The 24,827-nt window shown below is 38.4% G+C and overlaps 1 protein-coding gene across 4 annotated transcripts in view; it reads right to left on the reverse strand.

The window, feature by feature from the left end:
* The window catches only part of atxn1a (ataxin 1a), a 114,063-nt gene that overhangs the window by 39,984 nt on the left and 49,252 nt on the right, over positions 1-24,827 (reverse strand). Inside the window, exons 3-4 of one of the 4 annotated variants that reach the window (XM_066715879.1) lie at positions 19,138-19,197; positions 5,609-5,733 (exon numbers count right to left, since the gene is read on the reverse strand). The gene's annotated coding sequence lies outside the window, so the exon portion shown is untranslated. Of the gene's footprint in view, positions 1-5,608; positions 5,734-12,879; positions 13,908-14,559; positions 18,659-19,137; positions 19,198-24,827 lie in introns of those variants that run through there. The other 3 variants (XR_010820206.1, XR_010820207.1, XR_010820205.1) reach the window with 3 other exon arrangements.

Genomic DNA, 24,827 nt, shown 5'->3' on the forward strand with positions numbered 1-24,827 from the left:
GGATAACTTTGACCTTTGCAAATGCAGTGCATCCAATCTACAGGGGGCAGAGGCTGGTAGAAGCACTGACAAAATTAGGTCTGAGCTCCTCTAATGAGCATTCCTCAGTCCTGACCCCAGCGCCCCTGCCACCCAGGCCTATGCCAAACAGGACTCTTGAATTGTGATAAATTGTGTGTTAATTTGTGTCATAGGCATTCCAAACTCTGTTATATCTTAAAGCCCAAGGAAAAAAGGCATCACATAAATCTGTTCTACTTTCTGTAATAGTTTATATAGTTGTTTTTTATGCTCCTTTGATAGAAAAATATTTTTTCACAGTGTCACAGGTTTACAAATCTCTGCACAACCCTTGCACAATTCCATAGTTTGCCGTAGATTTGTGTTGCTTCATGATTCATGTCATTCACACAATCATGCTCAGATATACACTCACCTAAAGGATTATTAGGAACACCTGTTCAATTTCTCATTAATGCAATTATCTAACCAACCAATCACATGGCAGTTGCTTCAATGCATTTAGGGGTGTGGTCCTGGTCAAGACAATCTCCTGAACTCCAAACTGAATGTCTGAATGGGAAAGAAAGGTGATTTAAGCAATTTTGACCGTGGCATGGTTGTTGGTGCCAGACGGGCCGGTCTGAGTATTTCACAATCTGCTCAGTTACTGGGATTTTCACGCACAACCATTTCTAGGGTTTACAAAGAATGGTGTGAAAAGGGAAAAACATCCAGTATGCGGCAGTCCTGTGGGCGAAAATGCCTTGTTGATGCTAGAGCTCAGAGGAGAATGGGCCGACTGATTCAAGCTGATAGAAGAGCAACTTTGACTGAAATAACCACTCGTTACAACCGAGGTATGCAGCAAAGCTGGAAACAGCTGATTTGTAATGGAATATCTACAATGCGTACAGAGGCCCATTATCAGCAACCATCAGTCCTGTGTTCCAATGGCACGTTGTGTTTGCTAATCCAAGTTTATCATTTTAAAAGGCTAATTGATCATTAGAAAACCATTTTCCAGCTGATTAAAGAAGCAATAAAACTGGCCTTCTTTAGACTAGTTGAGTATCTGGAGCATCAGCAATTGTGGGTTCGATTACAGGCTCAAAATGGCCAGAAACAAAGAATTTTCTTCTGAAACTCATCAGTCTATTCTTGTTGTGAGAAATTAAGGCTATTCCATGCGAGAGATTGCCAAGAAACTGACGCCATGCCATACCCTGTGGATGGCGCTTGATTGGAGCCAATTTCCTCCTACAACATGACAATGACCCAAAGCACAGCTCCAAACTGCAAGAACTATTTAGGGAAGAAGCAGTCGGCTGGTATTCTGTCTATAATGGAGTGGCCAGCACAGTCACCGGATCTCAACCCTATTGAGCTGTTGTGGGAGCAGCTTGACCGTATGGTACGTAAGAAGTGTCCATCAAGCCAATCCAATTTGTGAGAGGTGCTTCAGGAAGCATGGGGTGAAATCTCTTCAGATTACCTCAACAAATTGACAACTAGAATGCCAAGGTCTGCAAGGCTGTAATTCCTGCAAATGGAGGATTCTTTAACGAAAGCAAAGTTTGAAGGACACAATTATTATTTCAATTGAAAATCATTATTTCTAACCTTGTCAGTGACTATATTTCCTATTTTTTTTGCTATATTTCCTATTCAAACTCATTTCATGTATGTTTTCATGGAAAACAAGGACATTTCTAAGTGACCCCAAACTTTTGTGTATACCAAACGCCCTCTGAACCACAAGTCTGCTGAACTCCAATGCACGAGCATTCCTGGAAGCCTTATTTGCTACAGATTTGTTATTTACGTAAAACGAGCCAAAAATAAATCCTCCCACAATGCCCTTTTAACACAGGCCTTCTGCATGACACGTCAGCAGGTACCATTTTTTTAAATAACCACCCAGTCAAGGGTTTTTCACACTAAATGACTGCTTTTGAACGGCATTAACGTCAAAGTTGTGAGCAAAAATAGAAGCATAGTAAATCTGAATGTGCCTTTAGTGCACAAGTGTAGGATGCAGAATAGAAGACTATATATATGTAGTTCACTATGGTTTTAGATGAAGGCTTCTGTAATTATTCTACATTAAGCTTTTTTGTTCTGTTCCTTTTGCTGCTTTCCGCATGTTAGTACAATGTGCTTCGAAGCAGATGGTTTAATGCCTGTCTGACTGTGGCACTACTAGATCCCAGCAATCACCAATTGAGAATGCACTGTACTGTAAGACTGATGACATCTGCTGGAGAGAGGCTCTTGAGGAGACAAGCTGAAACGCTGGGTTTCTGTGGGTCTCCCAGTACCTCTTTATCTACTGTACGGTGCCAGAAGGGGGCACCAGAGCTGCAGGTTTCCCCGGCCTAATATAAACCACTACTACTAAAGCTCAGAGCCCATCGGAGAGAAAACAAAACGTTTTTTTTTTTTTTGGAGATATGTTCCCACAGAGGTCTTTTGGAAGAAGAAGCACCGTAACTCTCAAAGAAGGCCATGTTTGACAAATAAAAGACACTTCTGTGGAAATCATTCTGTGAATAAATGAATTAATAAAAAATAAATACATAAAACTTTAACATTCAGAAATGTTTAACTTAAACTATGAGATTAGTTATTTCTCTACATAAGTTTACTTTGGGAAGTAAACTAACCTCATGGCTGTTTAGTTATGCTATGATTTAGAAAAAATTGGCATTCAGAGAACATATTTCTGTAAAACATCTGAAAGTATGCTCATTTATTTGCATTAATTTGTCCTCATCTAATTCACAACCAGTCAAAGCCCCAATACTGATTATGATCAGACTGCAGTGCTGATTCTGAGAGTTTAATCTTCAAAGCTTCTGACATCCCATGAAGTGTGTTGAACATGAACAAAGAAAAAGCTGTACTGGCAATGGCATAAACTAAGTGATCAAAGTAGAATAATAAAAAAAAACAGGACACTTGATGCCTTCAGATATAGTAATAATAATGGATATTATTATACATGTTAAACTATTAAATCTACCAGCAAAATGTGTATTTCTCTCGAGTACAAATATTTACATCAAATTTGTTGTTTCCACAGAACAAAAAACCCTGTTACGATTTAATAAATTAGTAACAGTAACATTATTCTATGGTCACTGCATACACAGTGGTCCTACTACTGAAAAAAAACATCAGACCTACAAAAATCCCCAAGTGGAAAAAAAAAAACTTTGTTACTTTAAGTGTTTACAAGTCTAGTTCACAGAGACCCAAATGCACACGTGAGGGAAAAGTAGTGGATGTAATCAGTCTGGTATTGCGTTACGGTGTCAGAGTTACATCGTCAAACTGCAAATCATACGGGCAGCCCAATGCAGAACGTACATCCCGACTGTGCTCCGTGTAACAGGACAGGACTAGTTCAAGCACACTACTGTAAAAGAAGGACAGAAGTGATGTGTACATCAACAGCCCTTGATGGTTTATTAATGCTCTTAAATGTTTGCCATACCCAGATGACACCTCTTCAGTGAAACATTCCTTAGCTGGTGAAAACTGGCACGTACTCTCTCAGAAGGCAGGGGAAAATGCCATGGACGGTCTACACCACTTATACACCTTGGAGAATGTTATCCATAAACCCAAGGTAGTAGGAGACCTGCTGCGTCTTCTTCCATCGAGTTAAAAGTGGAATGAAAGGGATCCGGGGAAGTTTCACCATTGAGTAGTGAAGTTTAGTGCTGATGCTACGTTAAGCAGTTTTAAAGCAGGGAAGTGAAAATGCAAAAGGAAAAAGAAAAGGCTGGCTTTTAATAAGATGGGTATAAGCAGCGGTCCAACAGAACCAATTACGTGGTAGAAGCTTTAAAGTATAAAATATTTGAATTGTTATAGTTTTATACAGATTGTTGTGAAGACATAATAGGAAACCCCTTTGTATTGAGACTAGGTCATGGGTTTTCTAGGAGATTTACACCGGGGGAAAAATGTGTGCTATGAAGAAGCAGAAACAAAATAAATGAATAAACTACAGACAGCATTCTCTTTCAAGATGTAATTAAGTAAAAAAAAAAACGTTTTACATCTTCAGGGGAGCTTGTTTTTGAATAATTAATATGATTAATTGACTTTAGCTCATCCATTACTTGAAATACTCTGATAGTGTATTTGGAACAAACTCGTTAGTAAAACAAGGTCTGTTAACAAACCCCACCTCACTTTCAAAACCAGCACTATAAAATGCAATAACACAACAAAACAACCCACACTTTCCGTACCGGCTGAAGAAAAGCCTTGAGAAGTACTGCACTAATTATTGGCAGAATGCATTTTCCCCCTCACATACTTGACTCATTAAAGCTGAAATCCTTAAAAACAAGAGAGGAAAAAAAAAACTAAATATACATGTCCTTCATTCTAACACAGTGTGGGAAAATCGTTACTGTATTTTCCAAAAAAAAGAAAACTTGTATTGAAATGCAGAAAGCAAGTGTTATGGTGTTCGGTAAACAAAGAAGCTGTTTCCAGGCAGTCTTTCCTTCACTTCTTTTCTCTCTTTCTGCCAATTAGGGTTGAAGCAACATGAGCACAGAAAGACTTTCCAGAAGGCCTGAGCTAGCTTTGGAGCTGAAACAATGGTCAAATACTTAATATTTCTAGCTGAGATTAAATTTACCAGGAACACACAAAGCCTAAAAGACAAACAAAAACTGATGTATAATAAACTAGAGCAAATGTAACTTAAGGTAAATGCAAAGAATCACAAATATTCATGCACAATCATCAAATAAGATGCATCACTGGATTACATTTTCAAAAGGAATAGACCACAGAAAACAACAGAATCACAAAACAATAGACCTGGAGTATCATCCCACTTATTCACAGGCCCTGATTAGCACGACACCTGGACTACCTGTACTGAAATAACATTGGGGGGTACCAGATTAGTGGTAATATGAGTGTGAAACTATCCTGCTCCGATAAGGCCACAATTATTCAAATGTTGACCTTTTCCTTTTAAGAGATTTACCACATTGCATTCTTGAAACATTGTGCTCTTAAAAGCACTTTCAGCCTTACAAAATAGAACAAAATTACTTAATTAATATACTTTTGTGTTACTTGAATGGTCCAGGATGGATTGCATTGATAGGCATCCCAAGTATTTTTATACGTTTTTCAGCATTGCTACGGATACTTAAGATTAAACCGCATGCACGCCAACCATAAGCAAACATTTTTCATGCACTTTTGTCTTCAGAATTTCTTATCTACCCTTGCGGTCTATCTTCGTGCCTTCACCATTATGACAGTGCTGCATACCTTTAAAACACGAAGCCCACACAATCCCCCAAAACTCTCTTACAACAAAGATCAAAGCTTTTCCCTCCAGTTTCCGAATGCAACTTCAAATGAAATCTGTACAAATTCCCAAAGCTGTGTGTAAAATGAGAATTAAAAAGAAAGAAAGATATTTTGTGGGTAATCGAAATACCAGAATACCCACAAGTAGGTAAGTCACCAAAGTGTCTAGTGTTTCCTGTGTATTCGGCTGTGTGGCCACTGTATGTGTATTTCAACTGAGCGTCACATCTCACACAGAGGAAAAAAAGCCTACCACATTCACTCTTGTTGCTCTGGTGGCCTCCCTCAATTTCGACTGGCAGGGCAGGGCTGGTGGAATGGGCCCATCAGATTCCACACTGGTGATCGCGTCTCTTAGTTACAGAGCAGGAGTGAAACCTGAGACAGGAGGAAGAGAAATAGGGAATTTAACCTCGAACTGAAGATAATCACACACAGTTCCCCTCTAGCCGTGCATACCAACATCTGCACATCCACCTCACATGAGCAACACCTCCTTTGCACGGCCTACTTTTCCACTCACTGCTAGTTAGAAACAGGGGGAATAAGCTTCAACCACCAGACTGAAGCTTATTTATTAGTACTACATCTATAGGAACAACAGCAAACTATTGAAACCAAACCAAAATACTAGTCCCCAAGTGGAAAAAGACACTGTACCCAGTGTCAGGTCCTTTGGCTCACATTTGTTGTGCAACACCATCCAAGTCATCTTATAACTGCTTCATGGTCATATTTGAAGGAAAATACATTGAGTTCATCTCTTATGTCACCTATACAATGTACTTCCTCCTTGGTGTAACAGTAGTCTAATAATCAGGAGAAAGTAGGGTTCCACCATTTTGTAGAAGTGGTTGAAGGCCATATACAAATTAGGGGAATGCTCCATTTCAAGACCAGAGTGAGAGCTACTGAACATCTACGCTAATGTGCAGAGCAGTTATTTGAATTATATATACGTATAGTATTTGAAAGCTTCCTATCTCACTGTATGTAGCACAATTAGCCTAACAGTTTCTTTCATGCTAATCTTAATAAAAAGATAATGGGATTGTTTTATGCCTTTGGTACGTTCGGGTCTGTTTGGAGGGAAGAAAACAACAAAAACAAGGCCAAGAAAAACAAGCCATGATTTCAACCTCACTACTTGGGGCAGGAAAACAATTTCAAACAAAAATCGAAAGAAAAGGCAGTAATTAACCTCTTGAAAACTCAAACAAACAAACACACACACTCGGCTGTAGATAGTGTAGTTTGAGAATGGAAGAGGTAAACACCTGGGCACCTGGAGCAATGCCTACTGGGAACTCTCTCTTGATTCATTATTGGGGAAATGGGAGTCGGGTTTATAACATCTCAAACATGATACCCTGACTGTGGTATTGGTGTTTTGTTCACCCATCACCACAATCCATTTAAGAAGAGATCAAATGCTCAGTACAATACCCTTTGCGAGGAAGAGAAGCAGTGATTTCAACAAGCAAGGAAAACTGAGAGGTCATTTGAGTTAAAGTTTTTTGTTATTTTTCCCTCTCTGTGTTTGTCACCTCCCTGCGCCCTTTGAGAAGTATTCTGTCACATGGCTCTGATCCTGCTGTGCTTCCTTATTTGATTGGTACAGTACAATCAATATTCCTATCATAACACCTCACAAGCTGAGAAATGTCACAAGCACTCTCTCGCTGCTCTGATACCAAGAAACTACTAAGACAGACACATAAAAGGCACAATAAAGGAAGACACACAATTTGATGAGGATCTGTATGTTATGTGAAATGTACCGTGACTGTTCAAAGGATTTAAGTCAGAAGGTGGGCTGCAAGGGAAAATGTTTTTTTGCTTTGATATGTATGACTGAAGCAAAGCTCTCGCTCTCTCTCTCTATATATAGTTTTCTTTTTAACAATACAACTCAAGATTCTACATTTTTCAACACCATCGACAAATTAAAAAACAGGTATTGAGAGAAAGTGAGGGCTAAACTAAAATACGCCTGTAGTGAATCGTAGTGTCTAAATTAATGTGCAATGCCTCTTAATTGAGGAATGGATTACAGTTTAATTGTGGGTTTACGTGGGTGAGAGATCCTGGTTTGACCACTAACCAAGATTTCTACAGTGAAGATCTCTAATGCAAGGTTTATGTTCAGTTCCTTACATAAACAAACGGTAATTTTCTCTGGCCAGCAATACAGCAATTTTAGAAAATCAGTCCTGGAACCTCTGCAGTCATTCATGACATTATCATGATCATCACAAGTAGCAGTTGCAGAGAGTGAATTTTAACGACCAGAAAGATAAAATTAGAACTCAATGTGTCTCCCATTTAAATTATGTGTAGGACTCTTTTGCATCTTGTTCATGAAAACTCAGTTTTTCAGGAAAAGGGGGAAAAAAAGATCTACCACAGTGCCGATAGCTGTGCCAGAGTGTATGAATACAGCCTTCAGTTTTCCACGCCAAGTTCCCCTGACCAAACTGCCTTGACTCAAAATTGCCGCTCTCACTTCTCGGTGGGCTGAATGGCCACAGCTTTTCACAAGCCTGGTGTGCTGCTGTATTTATAAGCAAAGAGGGTCTTTTTTCAGAGGGGGCCAGAATGGAGCAGTTGGGGTGAGTTTAATGGTTTCAGTTCCCCGAGCGTCAGAAAATTTGAACAGACTGATACTAATTTAGGAGTCTACAAGCCCAATATTGTCCAAGTCAGAGCATGCTGTAAAATATTTTGTTTGGCCTTCAGGAAGAGTCTTACAAGCCAAGATGTAGCTTGTGCAAATCTGGGCATGGCCACTCCATGACTGAGGACTGGAGACCCTATAATAAAAGTAAAGCCATCACACACTATTTAAAATAAGCACCTCATAACAACTCATCATCTCTTACCGCACCTAACTTAGGGATTCTCTGTCGTTGCTTCTTTAGAGGTGGATATTTGCTATTCTAACTAGGTCTTCCAACACCAAACACCTGCTGAAAAGATGATGCACAACTTGCATATGAGGACAGGAGTTCAGTATATATACCAGAGATTGATTCTGCAAGCAATGTGAACAGGTTTCCCCACCGCATTTCCTCACAGGCAGCATTTGAGAAGCTATTTGTATCCAAGAACATTTAGTAAGCAGAGCAAATAAGGATGTGAGCAGATACAACATAGAACAGCCGTAAGAAGGGAACGCAGACAAGTGAGAAAAAAAACACGAAGGAGAAATTACTATCACTGAATTCTACGCCAGGAAGACACAGGGTTTAAAAATCGATCCAAAGGTGAAAATGCAAATGATCATTGTATCCTATAACGAATACTACTTCATAAAAGACTGTTACTTGTAAAAGAAACAGCAGCAGATTTATTAGGTGTGCAGAAGGGATTTAAGAGATACAAGATAAAAATTCCAACTCAGTCCTGGGATTAGGCTACTGGGCACCCAGTGGCAATGCATCAATCATTAGATATTAAACTGCAGCCAGGAAAAAGAAAGAAAAAAAAACATAAATAGAGTGCAGCTGACTATAGTGTAGAGCAGAGAAGGGGTTTCATCCTTTAAAAGAAAACTATCACAGATTCACTTATAAACCAGACGCTGCTGTTTCTTAGCAACTTGGAGCATAAAGTTGATATGTGTTTAGATTTTCAGTCAGGACTTGTCCACTGTCTGAAACGCAATTTGTGGGGCAACAGCTTTCAAAGTCAAAGAGTGGAGGCCATTATTCACAGAGGAGCAATATATCAAAGCACTGCACCGGAGGGCAAGTTATAAACAGTTATATGCCCCATCACTCAAAGACATTGAAAACCCACAGCTCCTATCAATGTCAGATTTGAAAGCAACAAAACCACAACACTGGCTTTAGTTAAATGCTTAAGGTTTTTACAGGTTTCCTGAGCAACAAAACTTGGTATTCCCTTCAAAAGTCAGAAAAACTGAGGGAAAAGTAAAACTGGCAAATTATCAGGATTTTGACTTAAGGAGAAAGACGAGACAAACTCACAACAGTATTTCAAACAGACAAAATAATTTAAGAACACATTAATATATAAAATGCTAGAGAGATAGAAGGACATTTCACCTGTTTTGTTTCACTGGTAGCAGGTATTTAACACAAGAATATCATCAAACAGTTTTTGAAGGAGCCCAGGAAACACCCAGAACACTCCAGTTAAACAATATGCACATTGTGATTTTTGGTGCTTGTTTCAATTTGAGATTGATTCACGTTTTCAGGTTGATGGTCTTCTACATGGACTCCTCACTTTCCCCATCAAAACAACTTGGGGAAGCAAATACAAAATGCAAACACAATGTTAGGGTATATTGTCAGAAGTGTAGAATTGAGAACAAGGGCAGTAATGTTCAGACTGTACAATGCACTAGTTAGAGCTCATCTGGATACTGTGTACAGTTCTGGGCTCTACACTTCAAGAAAGATATCGCTGCTCTAGAGGCAGTTCAGAGGAGAGCAACCAGACTTATTCCAGGCCTGAAGGGAAAGTCCTACTGAGAGACTGAGGAACTGAACCTTTTCACCCTGGAACAGAGGAGACTACATGGGGACTTGATTCAAGTCTTCAAAATCATGAAGGCAGCGACCACATCAAACCAGAGGAGCTTTTCCAGATCAGCAGGGACACATGCACCCGGGGACACAAATGGAAATTGGGCTTCAAGGCATTCAAGACAGAAAACGGGAGACACTTCTTCACACAGAGAGTCGTCACAATCTGGAACAAACTCCCCAGCGATGTGGCTGAAGCTGAAAATTTGGGAACATTTAAAAATACACTGGATAGGATCCTTGGATCACTTCGTTATTAATGGACACCAAACGAGCACGATGGGTCTAATTGTATCCTCTAATTTCTAAACTTTCTGATGTTATTATGGTGTCATGACTTAGACTATTTGAATGGTGAAGAAAAGACAGAAACTGCCTATATTGTGTCCAAGCTTTTGAGAAAACATAACAGCGATTCATAATAAACATTATTACTTTTGGTACAGCCTGGGAAATAACGCATCCCTTGTAAAAGCCTCCTCGCCAGGGTTTTGTGCAAGAACACATGGCCATTTCTCAGGACCAGGAATAACATCAGCCGATTGTTTATACTCTCCTCACGTCAACACTCTCGAAGGTAGCTCACAAACACGAGAACAACACGACTCAACAGGTTTTCCTCAAGGCGCTTGTGCTAAAATTATATTCCTGTATCCTTTCTTCTTGTACAGGAGAACATGAGTCTTTACAAATTTAGCAAATCAATCATACACAGTACACTAGCCTGCAGAACCAGATTCTTGTACCAAATAAATACAAAATGTGGAGGCTACATAACTACTAGGACTATTGATATAGAGACGAGATAATATTCCTGCTGTAATATATATCTTTTTTAACCATACCAACATGCATTCACATAATGCACACAATTGGTTTCGTTATTATGTTAGTCAAATGGATAGTCAATAAAAGTGTGGTAATTGGGAGTGTTAAACTGGCATGTAAACACTTCTGGACTTACTGGCAGAAGGTTGGTCTTTCAATGGGAGATTCATACAATTCTTTGAATACTAAAGAGGTAGCCTCATAAAAGGACATGAAAACAGGCTGGCTTTTTATTTTTTTTAAAGAAAATAACACGTCTATATTCTGCAGAAATCTGTAGCGATGAAGGATTGGGAGGTTGCCAGTATTTGCTTGCTCCATTCACTGACAGTGGGAACCCTGGTGAATACATGCTGGATCTGTTATAGCAATTAGCTGTCAGAGAGTGATCAATAAGCCACTATTGTGTTTGGAAAATGAATACTGCAGGCCTCTATTTTATTTCTTTCCCCCCAAGAAAGACAGCTTGTGAATGTGCTGGGAAGAAATCTGCAGATATGAAGCAGAAAATGGTGACACAGCTGATTGGGGGCCACGTGTAATCAATTTAATTATGTAACCTGGAAATCAAACCAATGTGTGAATGAAGTGCACAGATGTAATTGCTAGAGTCATTTGCTTAAGTGCCTTTAATGTACTGACATGACATGTTTTGCTAAAAATGGAGCAGGAATGCTTGTTTACAACACTAATAGGCACATCAGTTAACAATCTGCACTAGGTGAGAACAAAAGCAAATTAAAATGGTTTTAATGTCCACTTCACTGATATTATATAAGACAACAGCATTCTTCAGAGGGTTCGAGGTAGAATTTACTGGAGTGTGTTTCTTTGGTGAGAGTAAAGCCCAAAACAACCATCTTTGAATCAACTCAAACGCTTTACCTCTGTTGACCTAACTTGTGTCAAATAAGTGATTCCATGTACAAGAGGAAGAATAAATATTTACTGCCAATTCAACTGACAAAACATTTAAGTAAATTGAAAGTAATGAAACTGGGAACAAGCTGTGCTCACAAAATAACTAAAAAAGATGTAAAGCAGAGGTTCTGCAGCACTGGACACTTTATTAAAGCGCCATACAGAATTCAAATCTATTCATCAAAGGTCGTTTAAAGGACTTTATCAGCTTAATGTGAAATTGCCCCCCCATGTCCACTTAGATGTATGGTTTATTTAATTCAGTAATGTCAGGAACAAGTAATGCACTATAATCACCTATAATTACCTCATGTTAAACAGCCCATTAACTTGTTAACTATTTGTACAATTTTGGGGAATGCGCCAAACAGTCCTTATAGAGTAGTGGAGCTTTGCACAGGGTTAAAAGCTATTTCATATATTTTGAACTAAAACAAGTTATCTAAATCTGAGCTGAAGTTTCCCATGCACCTCTGGTTTCTTAGCAACCAGCATCCCTAATATAAATATAGATCTCAACGCCACATCTTATTTCTCCCATGGAGCGGCCTTATTTATAAACATGGGCGCTGAAAACCAAATGCTCTCTCACAGCACACCAAATCTCAGGCCTACATTAAAGAACAAATATAGGCAAACAGAAACTCAGCAGGCAACAACTTTCTTTATTCTATTATTTTAACAACATTAGTACTAAGTGTTTTCTCTTCTCATTTCATAAAACTGGTTTTGATTGTCACCAGAACCACACATATCTTATACATATATATGTTCTGAATCTGATTTCATCCTTATTGTCATAACAAATTCATTCCATACAGTGAGTGTGTGAATTAAGTAGTGGGATTGCTTAAGGAGGCTTAAGGAAAAATCCATGTTCTGAGAAATAGTGTCAGGCTGAATTTATGAAAACACCACTTTTTCTTGCTTCCAACTCCATCCCACACAGCGAAAACTACTAACTGCCAAAAATTCCATTCACTTATTTCAATTGCCCCCTCCTGCTGCTTTTAATGATTGCTTGTCTTTTCTGGGGTATTATTTTTCAAAAACATACTTTTAGCCTTTTCCAGATTCAGAAAACGCACCATCATGAGAAAAAAAAAAAACACAGAAAAGTAAAAATATATCATAGGAAAAGATTATTTAAACCAAAAAAATACTTAGTACAAAGAAAGGAGTCAAAAACAACAGAAAATATTGAGGTTTAAAACTTTTTTTTAATAAAAGCTTTTCTTGTTAAAAAAATAAACTGTCTTAATTTAAAATGCAGAAACAACTCTCAGAGAAACAGAATTAATTTTTGAGAAAAAATATCTATATGCAATACAATACAATTGTGGTAATGGTGCCAGTATGAATAAATGCATTTGCCCTTGGAAAGAAAGGAGTTTTTGCTCATATACCACAAGCTGACTTTGCTTCAGTTGTGCTATGATTATTTATGATTCCAGTGTTTCAATTCAGGTGCAGAAATTTGCTAATTTGCCCTTTGGCCCATGTGAATAAATGCTAATTTCCTTAAATTGTATTTAAACAGATGTGTTATTTTTTTTCGTGAGTGCCAATTACAATTATTATTAGATTGTTTTGCATTTACTGAATTAACAACCTTTAATATATATTATTTTTCCAGTTGAATAATGTAGAACACTCAAGGAGGTAAATGCCAGTGCCAAATTACCAATTATGAGATTTTACAGTTACCCAAAACACTGCTTGATGTTAATTAAACCAAGTTTTTTTATGTAAGCACTTCACTGTTTAAGAAAAGTCTTAATGGTAGACTTTTACATCACAACATCTGTACATCGCTTTCTTGTTTTTTCTGTGCTCGAGTTACAGACATACAGTTAGGTCCATAAATAATTGGACAGTGATACAATTGTCATCATTTAGGATTGGAAAGGAAACAATCAAGATGTGCTTTAAGTGTAGACTTTCATCTTTAATCTGAGGGTAGTTACATCCAAATTGGGTGAACGGTGTAGGAATTACACCCATTTTTATAGGTGGTCCCCCCAATTTTAGGGGCTCAAAAGTATTTGGACAAACTAACATAATCATGAATTAAATTGTGAGTTTCAATACTTGGTTGCAAATCCTTTGCAGTCAACGACTTCCTGAAGTCTGGAACCCATAGACATCACCAGATGCTGGGTTTCTTCCCTGGTGATGCTCTGCCAGGCCTGCACTGCAGCTGTCTTTAGTTCCTGCTTGTTCCTGGGGTGTTTTACTTTTGAGACCCTACAATTGGGGGGAACACATATAAAAATTGGTGTAATTCCTACACTGTTCACCCAATTTGGATGTAACTACCCTCAATTTAAAGATGAAAGTCTACACTTAAAGCACACATTGATTCCTTTCAAATCCATCATGGTGGCGTACAGAGCAAAAATGATGACAATTGTGTCACTATCCAAATATGTATGGACTTAACTGTGTTTTTCTAAAGGTATTAACACACTCAATTTTTCACTTGATTTTAAGCTGTTGATAGCCGTCTTTTATTTTGTCAGGGCTGAACTGTTCTGTACCCTTTGTCTCATCACACATTGCTCCCAACCTATTCAGTTTACATTCCCACCTGTCTACATCTGCTGGGAAAACGATCTCCTCCACATTCAAATGTATACTTGATGTAACGCTTCCTGATTAGAAACAGGAGGGCCTCAGCAGTGACATTTTCAAGTTCTACTAGACATATGGAAGCGTTCTGACATTAACAAAGTCGCACTTTTTCTCATGTGTAAAGGTCATGTAATGATTTTCTTTCAGCTTGTAGGAAAGATACATATAAAGCTCTGACCATTGGAAAAATATCTTCCAGAGAGTATCATTACTATGTAATGTGGGGAGGATGTGGGGAAAGGAAAGCAAAAATCACATTTGAAAAGACATTTGATATCTTTATTCACAAAAAACAATAACATTCCTACAGTGTTTTTTTAAGACAGATAGATAGATAGATAGATAGATAGACAACAGGTAGATAGACAGACAGATACGTTTTGAAAAAAGAACATTAACCATGTCCCATTTTCAAACAGGCAGTCAATAGAAAGGGGAGGGACTTTAACAAAGCAATCCTGTTGTAAGATGAAAATCCGTGTCCCCTTCCAAATAAGAGCAGTGTGCAAGAAACCTGAAGCTGTCTGTGAAAGCCATGACCTCTTCATACTATTTCATTCTAGTTCTGTGAACCAAAACATGGATTTTCTGTTATTAGGAGGGCTGTCTACTCGTTATGCTTCAATAAACTCAGGTAAGGATTTCTCAAATATGAAATGCACAAAAAAAATGTCCATGAATCATGAAAGTGACTTAATTAATGTACAATCCGCAGCTCAATTCAAATTGTCGCATCTTTTAGACTATTGCTTTGTGGAAGCATTCCTGCTGTCGCCCTGCAGGGGTCACTCTTACCATTCCCTCTCCTCTATTAGACTTGAAAGTATACATCACTGTCTAGGGTAGTGTGAGTCTGATATTAATGAACTGCACCACACAGTGGGATCATTGTGGAAGTTGGGATGATGTTCTCCATGGATATTCCCATTCTCATCCCTGTATTAGACTTTTCATGGAAGTGCAGAGGTTACACAAACTTTCTATAAGAATGGCACCATGCGATGCACCATTATTTCACCACAGAGTGGCACAATATAATGTTTTTTTTGTATTATTATTTATTTAAGAAGTTTTAATTTGAAGACTATAACTTTGGCACGATGCAGCAGCTCAAAGACACCCACTGGTTCACACCTGCAGGTAACCCCCCATGTAGAGCAATGCTGAGTTGAATGTAGAAATCATGAGAAACCAAGTGAGGGCTTAGATTTACATTTTAGCCTTCATACCCAGAGAGATTTCACTTCTGAGGAGCACCACTCAGCTATGACCCGGTTTGTCAGATTCCTGATGTGTGCATGGCAGGTATAGCACAGGCAGCGCCGGGACCCTCACTCACAATCCTTCTCCACACCACTGCAAGTCCAAGTTTCTCGCAAGCTGCTTTGAATATTGTTCTGCACACATCCGTATGAAAGGCATAGTGCTTGTACCGGTCCTTCAAACGACTGACAGCCAGTAATACTCTGTCTAAGCCGTTGTTTTGTTTTACCGGTTTAAAATCATAAGAATGTGACAAGGATTTTACAGTGCACATGACAGAGCTGGGTCTCCATTGATGCTAGGATGAAATAACAACCAGTATTTCAAGTATCTTTCTGTATTTTTATGTATCCTTCAGAGTTTGTTTTGATTTTGGGGGGGCATACAAATTGATTTCAGTGATGACAAACTATTCATGATCCTTTTCAGTTCTAAGTTATATTACTGAGATTCCTAAAAATAGACCTCCAAGAAACACAACCAAGCTTGAATTAATGGGAACTGTTCATCACAAACAAGAAGGGATTAAAAAAATGCAATAACCATGGAATGCATTAGGAGTAGTGTAGCAATGCTCAGGAGTGGGTACAGTAGTTTTAAGGAATACACAAACCCTTTATGTCTCTTCTGTTTTTTGTTTTCTTTTGTTTTTTAGAAAGACACAAAACAGACATTGCTGTGTGCATTTCATAACCACAGATAGTAAACAATATATTATTCCAGGGTCTCTTTGTAAAAGCCTGATACATGTTTGCCAACCTTGCTAAACATTTTCCTGGAAGCTTTTCATGAAATGTTACAATTTCTACTTTAGAAATGCAAACAAACTGTACTTTCCAAATATGAAGTTTTCTGTATTCCAGGACAGGCAGAGAAAGACACAGACACTTCGTGTTTCAATATTTGTGAATGGCATTGAAAAGCAGTTTGGTTAATTTGCAAGCATTTGCCCTGTCTTGATGATTCTCAGGCACATTATAACCAGTGTTACAATCACTTCAGTTTCTAAAGTCAGTTAAAGAAACATTTTTGTTTAAAGTATTCTTTAAGTTCTTCCAGGTAGTAAAATGTTAGCACATAGTAAAAGTACATAGTTATTATGACTGATCAGAGTAATCTGTTCTAGATAAATATGCAACTTGCAACTTGGCCTACAGCAGATGTTTATTTTAAATATATCGTCTAATATCATCAGTGAATTGTTACATCAGAGAAATACTAAGAAATGAGTAATAAGTCTTTCACCAGCTGTCTTACAATATTGTACAACTATGTTATCCATTCCCTACCCTATTTTCACTAGTTAACTAAGGCAGAGTGAAAAGAGAATTCTGGATTTTTTTTTTATAGTATTATCCCCAAAAGCAATTACAATTTAGCAATCACGAAATTGCAAAACATGTAGTTCCCAGATTTAAACTTCCACATATTTCTATAGATTTATCATACTCAAATAGTTTTTTGGGGAAAAAGTTATGGAACACTACCAAATCTGACAAAACTCAAGAAATCCGCAGTGAAAAAAAGGGGGGAAGTTAACTTGCAGGTTTGAGTGTGGATGAAGAAAACATAATTGGCAACACTAATTGTATTTTAATGATACTGGCACGTGGAAAACACTAGCATAGCCTATTATGAATACATGGTTTTTGTAACAAAGACCTTAATACCACAGATATTACAATTACAAATTGAACAGATCCAAAGATTCCAGTGACTATGGTGCCTGGCTGGAAAAAAAGTCTATTGTGTTTGGTAAAGCACTGAAAGATGAGATACTAGGAGGATCTGACCTCCACAGCCCTGCAGCTTCAGGCTATACATTAAGACACTCAACATTAAATATCAAGGAAGGCTTCTATCTTCATTATACCACAGAGTTTCATTTCAGATTAGACCAGCAGGCCATAGATTACTATTTAATAATGACAGGAATCGATCAAAAGCGTGCAGGGCCTTTGAATGAGTCACATTACAGGCCCCTTCCTGTCTTCGTCTCCATGCAAAATACATCAAAAGAAAAAAACAAATCAATGGAAGGCGCTTTAAAGTAACGGGGCGTCTCTCTCACACATTGCGAGGCTTGGAGCAGCACACTATTGGGAACATGAAGCGGATGGAATGTACCGTTAAATTTCCGACTCCCCCCAAATCTTCAGCTGTGGTCAGACGTTAACGGTTAGTGAAATGAAAAGCTTTTAAATGGAATGAACAGCACACACAGAAAACGCTATTGGATTACAAAATACCTTTGGTTAAAATCCTATTATTTGATTTGAATCCATCTTTGTGTGTGTGCTTTTTTAACTCTATAAGTATATATTCATATTTATTGGTGACAGCAGGACGTGTCCAAAATGTATTTTTGAAAATGTGAAAAAAACATAAGCAAACCTAATACAGAAGTGTATGTAGAGGCCAATGAGTCATTCCTATTCTCCAGAAGCAGCATGCATCTCATATAAAACTAATTAAATTCAATTTTGTGATTTGAGTAAAGGGGAAAAATTCCTATAGAGGTCATTAACAGAAGTCAAGCATTACATTTGCTACAATGTATAACATTAGGGGTTTGTTCCCTTCATTGTAGCTGACAATTTAAAAAAGCTGGCAAACTAATTTGCAAACCCACCAAACCCACCATCTTTTTCTTTTCTTTTTTTTTTTTTGGTATCTGCAGAGGAAACACAACATGCCAACTTGCCGACTGCAAAATCAGTCCTCTTTGCTTTACAAAAGAATGCATCCTTATGGAAAATATATGTGCACTATTTAATACTTCTGTTTCTGTTATTGAGAAGTGTATAATGTGACTTTGGAGTCAACAAATACTTTTAATTCTATTATTGTATGTTGCTGCAATTTGAAATATGAATCGCCATAATATTTCAATTCTATATATTTCATAATATAATAATTCTCTGAGAAAAAAATAAATAAAAGCATTTTCTGTAAATATCAGACATGGTATTGCTACAGAGAGTTAATATATGAAGCACTTTTGGTCTACAACATCTGTCTGTTCTCATGAGCTCTGAAAGGCCGGCGTCAGAAATTGCCTTCCCTGCTTGTCACGTAAATGGTTAGTTGGAGAACATATTCTGCAATAAACAGAGGCATGACATTGGACCAAAACTGCTAAGTTAGATATGGTGAATTATAATCTTAATCAATTACTGTACCAAATAAATATTTTATTGTTTAAGGTCAAACCATTTTCGTTTCCAGTTCTTTAGAAAACCAAAAAGCTTGTTATAAAAAAAATGTCTCACTATGTGAATATTTCAATATATTTATTTATATGTATTTATTTATAAAACAGAAACCAAGCCGTGTCATGTGCTACAGTGTCAATTAATTTAGGGTAGATATTGTAATTGATAATATAATATACAATTCAAAGGAAATCACACATATATAAACAAACTGTCCAACATCTACCGAGGGTTATGGTTGTTTACTTTGATTGTCATGCTAGGAAAAAAAAGATTAAGATGAATTATTTTTCTTTCTTCTTCCCTTCAAAACTGGGCACACCATTAAAGCGTGGCATAGCTTGAAAGAGTGACAGCATACTCACTGGGTGAATCATGGCTCAGTACATCTGACAGAAGTGCCGAGTCCCAGCTTCATTGGAAACCTGTGGAATCGAAGACAAAGTTCAGGCCAAACAGTTACTTAGTTGTGGAATGCAAGTTCTGTATTTTTAACTGGTATTACTCTGAAAGGAAACACATGATAAAACATTTCAAAACTTCTACAAGAGACACACAGAGGACAGAAGTGACAACAACAACTATGTACAATCTGTGCTAATGGGAAGTTGCTCCTAAGAGTCGAAAAGTTTGTGTTTCTCTCAACTGCAACAAAACTGAAGCAAACCGCTTTGGCAGCTCCATAGCAAACATTTGTAGAATATTGACGATGATTTGCCAGTTACATTCTTCTGACTTTCTTAACCTTGTATAGTTGGCCCACTGCCCTCACTGGAACAGTTTCAGCGCACACAGAGATTCAGAGTTTCCAAGAAATTGGATTTAACATTAAAAATCGATTAGGTGATAAAATGCTTGAGTTTCCATCCAAGTTGGCTACGAAAAGCCGCAGCCACCTCTGTACTGTGAATTAGACTCAATCATTACCGCTGAGACTATTCAGGGTTTCTACAGACCGTACCCCGCACACACACACACACACACACACACACACACACAGGCACTCCTAAAGAATACATTTGAAAAAACACAGAGATCACTCAGAAATACTGGGTTAGATGAATCTGGAGTTACATCTAGAGAAATCTAGGTGAATAAACTTCAACTATCTGGACATTTTTATTTATAAAAACATGCCTGCTTTATTTTAAAGACAAGTTGCTAAAAATGCAGTGTTTTATATGCCCACTTGTTGCTACAAGTGTTTCAGTAACATGCCTATTTTTTTTTTTCACTTTTTACAGCCTGAAGGGTTTGTTTTGAGTGAGAAAGTTCTCAAACTGAATGCAGTCACTCTCTGGTTGTCAGACAGTAGTGTAGATTGAGTGATATCACATAGATGCAACAGACCTAAGCAAACTTCTTGCTGCATGGCATTTTAGCTCCATTAGAACTGCCTTTTTGGAGTACACTAGACTTTAAGCTAAGCAAGGCTTTTCTCGGGAGGCAACTGTCTTGTCCCATTTATGTTTTTTTTGTCCCAAATCATTTGCGGTGTGTTTCTACCACCTACTATTGGAGAAGAGCTGTCTACTGTACTGCATATTATTTTATGAATGTGTTGCATGTTAAAGTTTAGATTCTTTCTATCTCCATTCATTATTTTAAATGGCTAACACATTCATTATCAGATTATGATAAATTTCCAATGTACACTCACCTAAAGGATTATTAGGAACACCATACTAATACTGTGTTTGACCCCCTTTCGCCTTCAGAACTGCCTTAATTCTACGTGGCCTTGATTCAACAAGGTGCTGAAAGCATTCTTTAGAAATGTTGGCCCATATTGATAGGATAGCATCTTGCAGTTGATGGAGATCTGTGGGATGCACATCCAGGGCACGAAGCTCCCGTTCCACCACATCCCAAAGATGCTCTATTGGGTTGAGATCTGGTGACTGTGGGGGCCAGTTTAGTACAGTGAACTCATTGTCATGTTCAAGAAACCAATTTGAAATGATTCGACCTTTGTGACATGGTGCATTATCCTGCTGGAAGTAGCCATCAGAGGATGGGTACATGGTGGTCATAAAGGGATGGACATGGTGAGAAACAATGCTCAGGTAGGCCGTGGCATTTAAACGATGTCCAATTGGCACTAAGGGGCCTAAAGTGTGCCAAGAAAACATCCCCCACACCATTACACCACCACCACCAGCCTGCACAGTGGTAACAAGGCATGATGGATCCATGTTCTCATTCTGTTTACACCAAATTCTGACTCTACCATCTGAATGTCTCAACAGAAATCGAGACTCATCAGACCAGGCAACATTTTTCCAGTCTTCAACTGTCCAATTTTGGTGAGCTTGTGCAAATTGTAGCCTCTTTTTCCTATTTGTAGTGGAGATGAGTGGTACCCGGTGGGGTTTTCTGCTGTTGTAGCCCATCCGCCTCAAGGTTGTACGTGTTGTGGCTTCACAAATGCTTTGCTGCATACCTCGGTTGTAACGAGTGGTTATTTCAGTCAAAGTTGCTCAGGAGATTGTCTTGACCAGGACCACACCCCTAAATGCATTGAAGCAACTGCCATGTGATTGGTTGGTTAGATAATTGCATTAATGAGAAATTGAACAGGTGTTCCTAATAATCCTTTAGGTGAGTGTATGTATTGTTAATGCTCCCTTATTTGAATATGGATATTGGTTATTGGCTTCTCTTCCTTAAAATCTCCAATCACCTGTAATCACTTTAAAACTGGATCCTTACTTGTTCAGCATTAGGCTCAAGCTACAGATTGAACACATTAGTAATTATCACCATTCTCTTGCATTTTAATTAAGAAACTGCGTCGTCTCTGGTGAATAAACAAAATAGTTAACCAATGACATGAAAAATCTTTGCTAAACTGTGCTCGTAAAAACAAAAGGACAACCTTTATACTTTACTGAAGGTCAATTTTGTTCATAAATGAGCACATTACCAGCTCAATACAAGATGAATGGCTCTGGATAGATTGTTTCCATTTGATATGTTTGCGTGTGGTGGATGCACAGCTTTGTTATCCTGTCTAACTGGGATGTTTCATTCCAGCTTCTGGGTAGGTGTTCAAGACAGGTCAGCAGAAGCATTAAAAGGGCAATTTGAAGCATTTACTTCAGAGTCCTGTCTTGTGTGATCACAGCTCTCTGCTGGGGACTCAAGAGACTTGTCTATTTCTCTTTTATTGTTGCCAATGTTTAAGTTATTGACAGTGTCCACTGACTGTGATCCATTGGCATTGATTTAGAGACCCACGTTATTATAAAAAAGAAAAATTAAAACTTAAAACACAATGCATATATTAATGTTGGCACTGTTAGCCACTGGGATCCATTGTGCATTTTAATCTGCCTAATGTCATCTACTGGGATCTGCCATGGTGAAAGCATAGACACTGACCGTCCTCCACCAGTCCTACTCAGCAACACATGACTCTGCTAATCAGTCACTAATTACTACTGTTTCCCTCGAACAAAGTCAGTCTTGAAAGCTGGGCTGAATCAAGGTCATTTAGGAAGCCGCTCAGTTGCAATGACATCATTACTACTGCAGGACAGTTATATCACCGATCAATTGAGAAGAGCTGCGCACAATGCCAATGAGCTCATTTAAACAGCGCAGCCCATGAGCCTAACAGACTTGAATTACAGCCTGCACTGTAGCTGAAACTGCAGTAGCCTCCTGCACTGGACACTCTCAACAATGCCCAGTCTGCTGGCGAACACACAGCCAGACAAATTGGTGTCGGCTATAGCGGCTACGACATTCTGCCCCTATGAACCAATACAGATGCTTAAACCGTTTTAATTAAACTAATTCCGCTCAGCACACTAAATCAAACATGCTTAAATGGTTCGTTTTTCTTTTTTTCCAGCACAAAAAGGAAGTGAAACATATTCAGGAGTGACCGAGAATTTTTACTCACACCTCCTCAGAACTGATTAGCACTATCCAGAAGTCTTTGCCTTCAGGGAGCCAAAAACTATAAGGTGAGAGGAATACTCAGCTCTGTCTCTCATTTGCAGCCTTAAAACGTGACTGATGGTTCATTCCGCAGTGTCGGTATGTTGTCTGTGTGTGAGTGGACCTTAAAGTGGTCCTGCTTGTTATAAATACTCAATGAGGCCTTGTGGTTTGAAAGCAACTTGCTGTTATTAGTTCTCAGAAGTTGGAAGTGGCTCATTTGTTAAAAAGCCAGCTTGGAGACTATAGGATGGAATGGATGGATGTGTAGATTCTCTAGATGTTGGTAATGGAAAGCATCCTGCACTGCACTGAAGACAAACTGCTAATATTCTACCAGGTTTTCTATTGTGGTTCCTTCAACAGTATCTGCTCCAAATAACCTGTAAAGGTGCATTAAAGTGTGTTGCAGTCCAAAGAAAATAAGGCCATATGCACAAAACCTTGCATCAAGTGGGGGGTTATGGATATTTAGATATGCTGCAACTTCGAACAGTAAAAGTGATATAGAGCCAGCGTTTGTAGTCATTTTACACCTAATCCAAATTGATTTATTTTAAGTCCCAGGGAGCAATGGAAAAGACCAAAGCTATCCTTCACAATCTATGTCACTGAATCTTTGCTAAGGTAGCAGTAGCTGTATTAGTATTTAGTGTGACATATCTGTCAAATAAGGCAATAAATTGATTATGTTGTCCGGCAAAAAACAGACTTTTTTTCCGCCCATTCTCCTCCCACAAACCATGCCTAGTTACAAAGATTTTCATTGTCTTATATATGCAGTTTTGTCATATACCATTAGTCACCATAAAGCTTCTTTAAACATTACAGTTCAGAGAATGATTATTTCTTAATTAATGCACTGTAGATTTCGGTCCACACAGTTAAGATTTCAGAGCTTTCAAATTGGTCAAGATATAAGCTAAAAGTAGGCATCCACCAGAACAACTTCCATGTTTCACTACAGTTCATTAAAAACCATTTCAGCCCTTCCTTCTCTCTAGTGATTTTTTAATATCCACACTTGTACTCCCAGGAGTCAGAAGGTTAATTATCGACCACGTGGAGCCTGGAGGTGCCGTTTCCATTTGTCAAGCTGCCAACCTGGGGCTCAAGGTCTGCAGGGAGCATTGGAGTGTCTTAAACAGATCGTTTTCATCATCTGTAGAGGGGTATTCTACTTGCTGAATGTCCTACGGTGTGTGTGTGATTCTTTGCTGTCATTAACTTGAGTCTGTTACTTCTCCCCCTAAACAAACTGACTGATTGACTGACTGACTAACTGACCAGAAACATTTCCCAAGCATTCTCTGCAGTAACAGTTAGGAGGAATAGCTAATAATGATCCCACATAAGACCCACAAACAGCAGGGCCACGAAAACACAGATGATAAGCTACTAAAAAAGTAAAAAATAAATAAGAGGAAGCAATTAGATAGTATACAATAACCATTTTAATTGCTTTGGGAGAGCAAAAACATTTGGCTGTGGTTTACTGGTACTCACTCTGTTCCAACTTACCACCTAATAAGCGAGGACTGAAGTTGTGAATATTGTTAAAATCAGAAGATTTTTCCCATCAGGATGCATAAAAACAAATCGACAAACGACACTATGATTTAATGTAATTTTAATGACAACTGCCCATTACTAGGTCACACAAGGTTACCGTGGTACAACCGCCTCCAATCGAATATCCGATCTCTGCTAGTAAGATGAAAAAAAATAAGAAGACACGACTGCAGATTACATCCAAAACATCTCAGCTGCTGTTGACACAGACACAGGCAGACGACCCCCCACTCCCAGCGACAGTGAACGTATGATGAGGAACACCCCTTCATGCCAAGCTATTAATAGACCGCTACACTCACACCCATGGGAAGACACCCGAAGGCAAGATATATTCACAAGCCATATTGACTTAATCAAACTCTACTCAACAAGGAAATAGCAGACAGAAAGAGAAACAGATAGAGCTGTTCGCATTTTTTTCTTATGAACTGTCCAGGCTCTGTTTTCTGTCCCTACTGAGGACTATTTAAATAGTTCCCCTTGTGTGCGGTTTGTTCTAATCTTTGCAAATACCTTTCGTGCAAGACTTCCA

Source organism: Amia ocellicauda, chromosome 10, assembly GCF_036373705.1.
Source record: "Amia ocellicauda isolate fAmiCal2 chromosome 10, fAmiCal2.hap1, whole genome shotgun sequence".
Classification (NCBI taxonomy): Eukaryota; Metazoa; Chordata; class Actinopteri; order Amiiformes; family Amiidae; genus Amia; species Amia ocellicauda.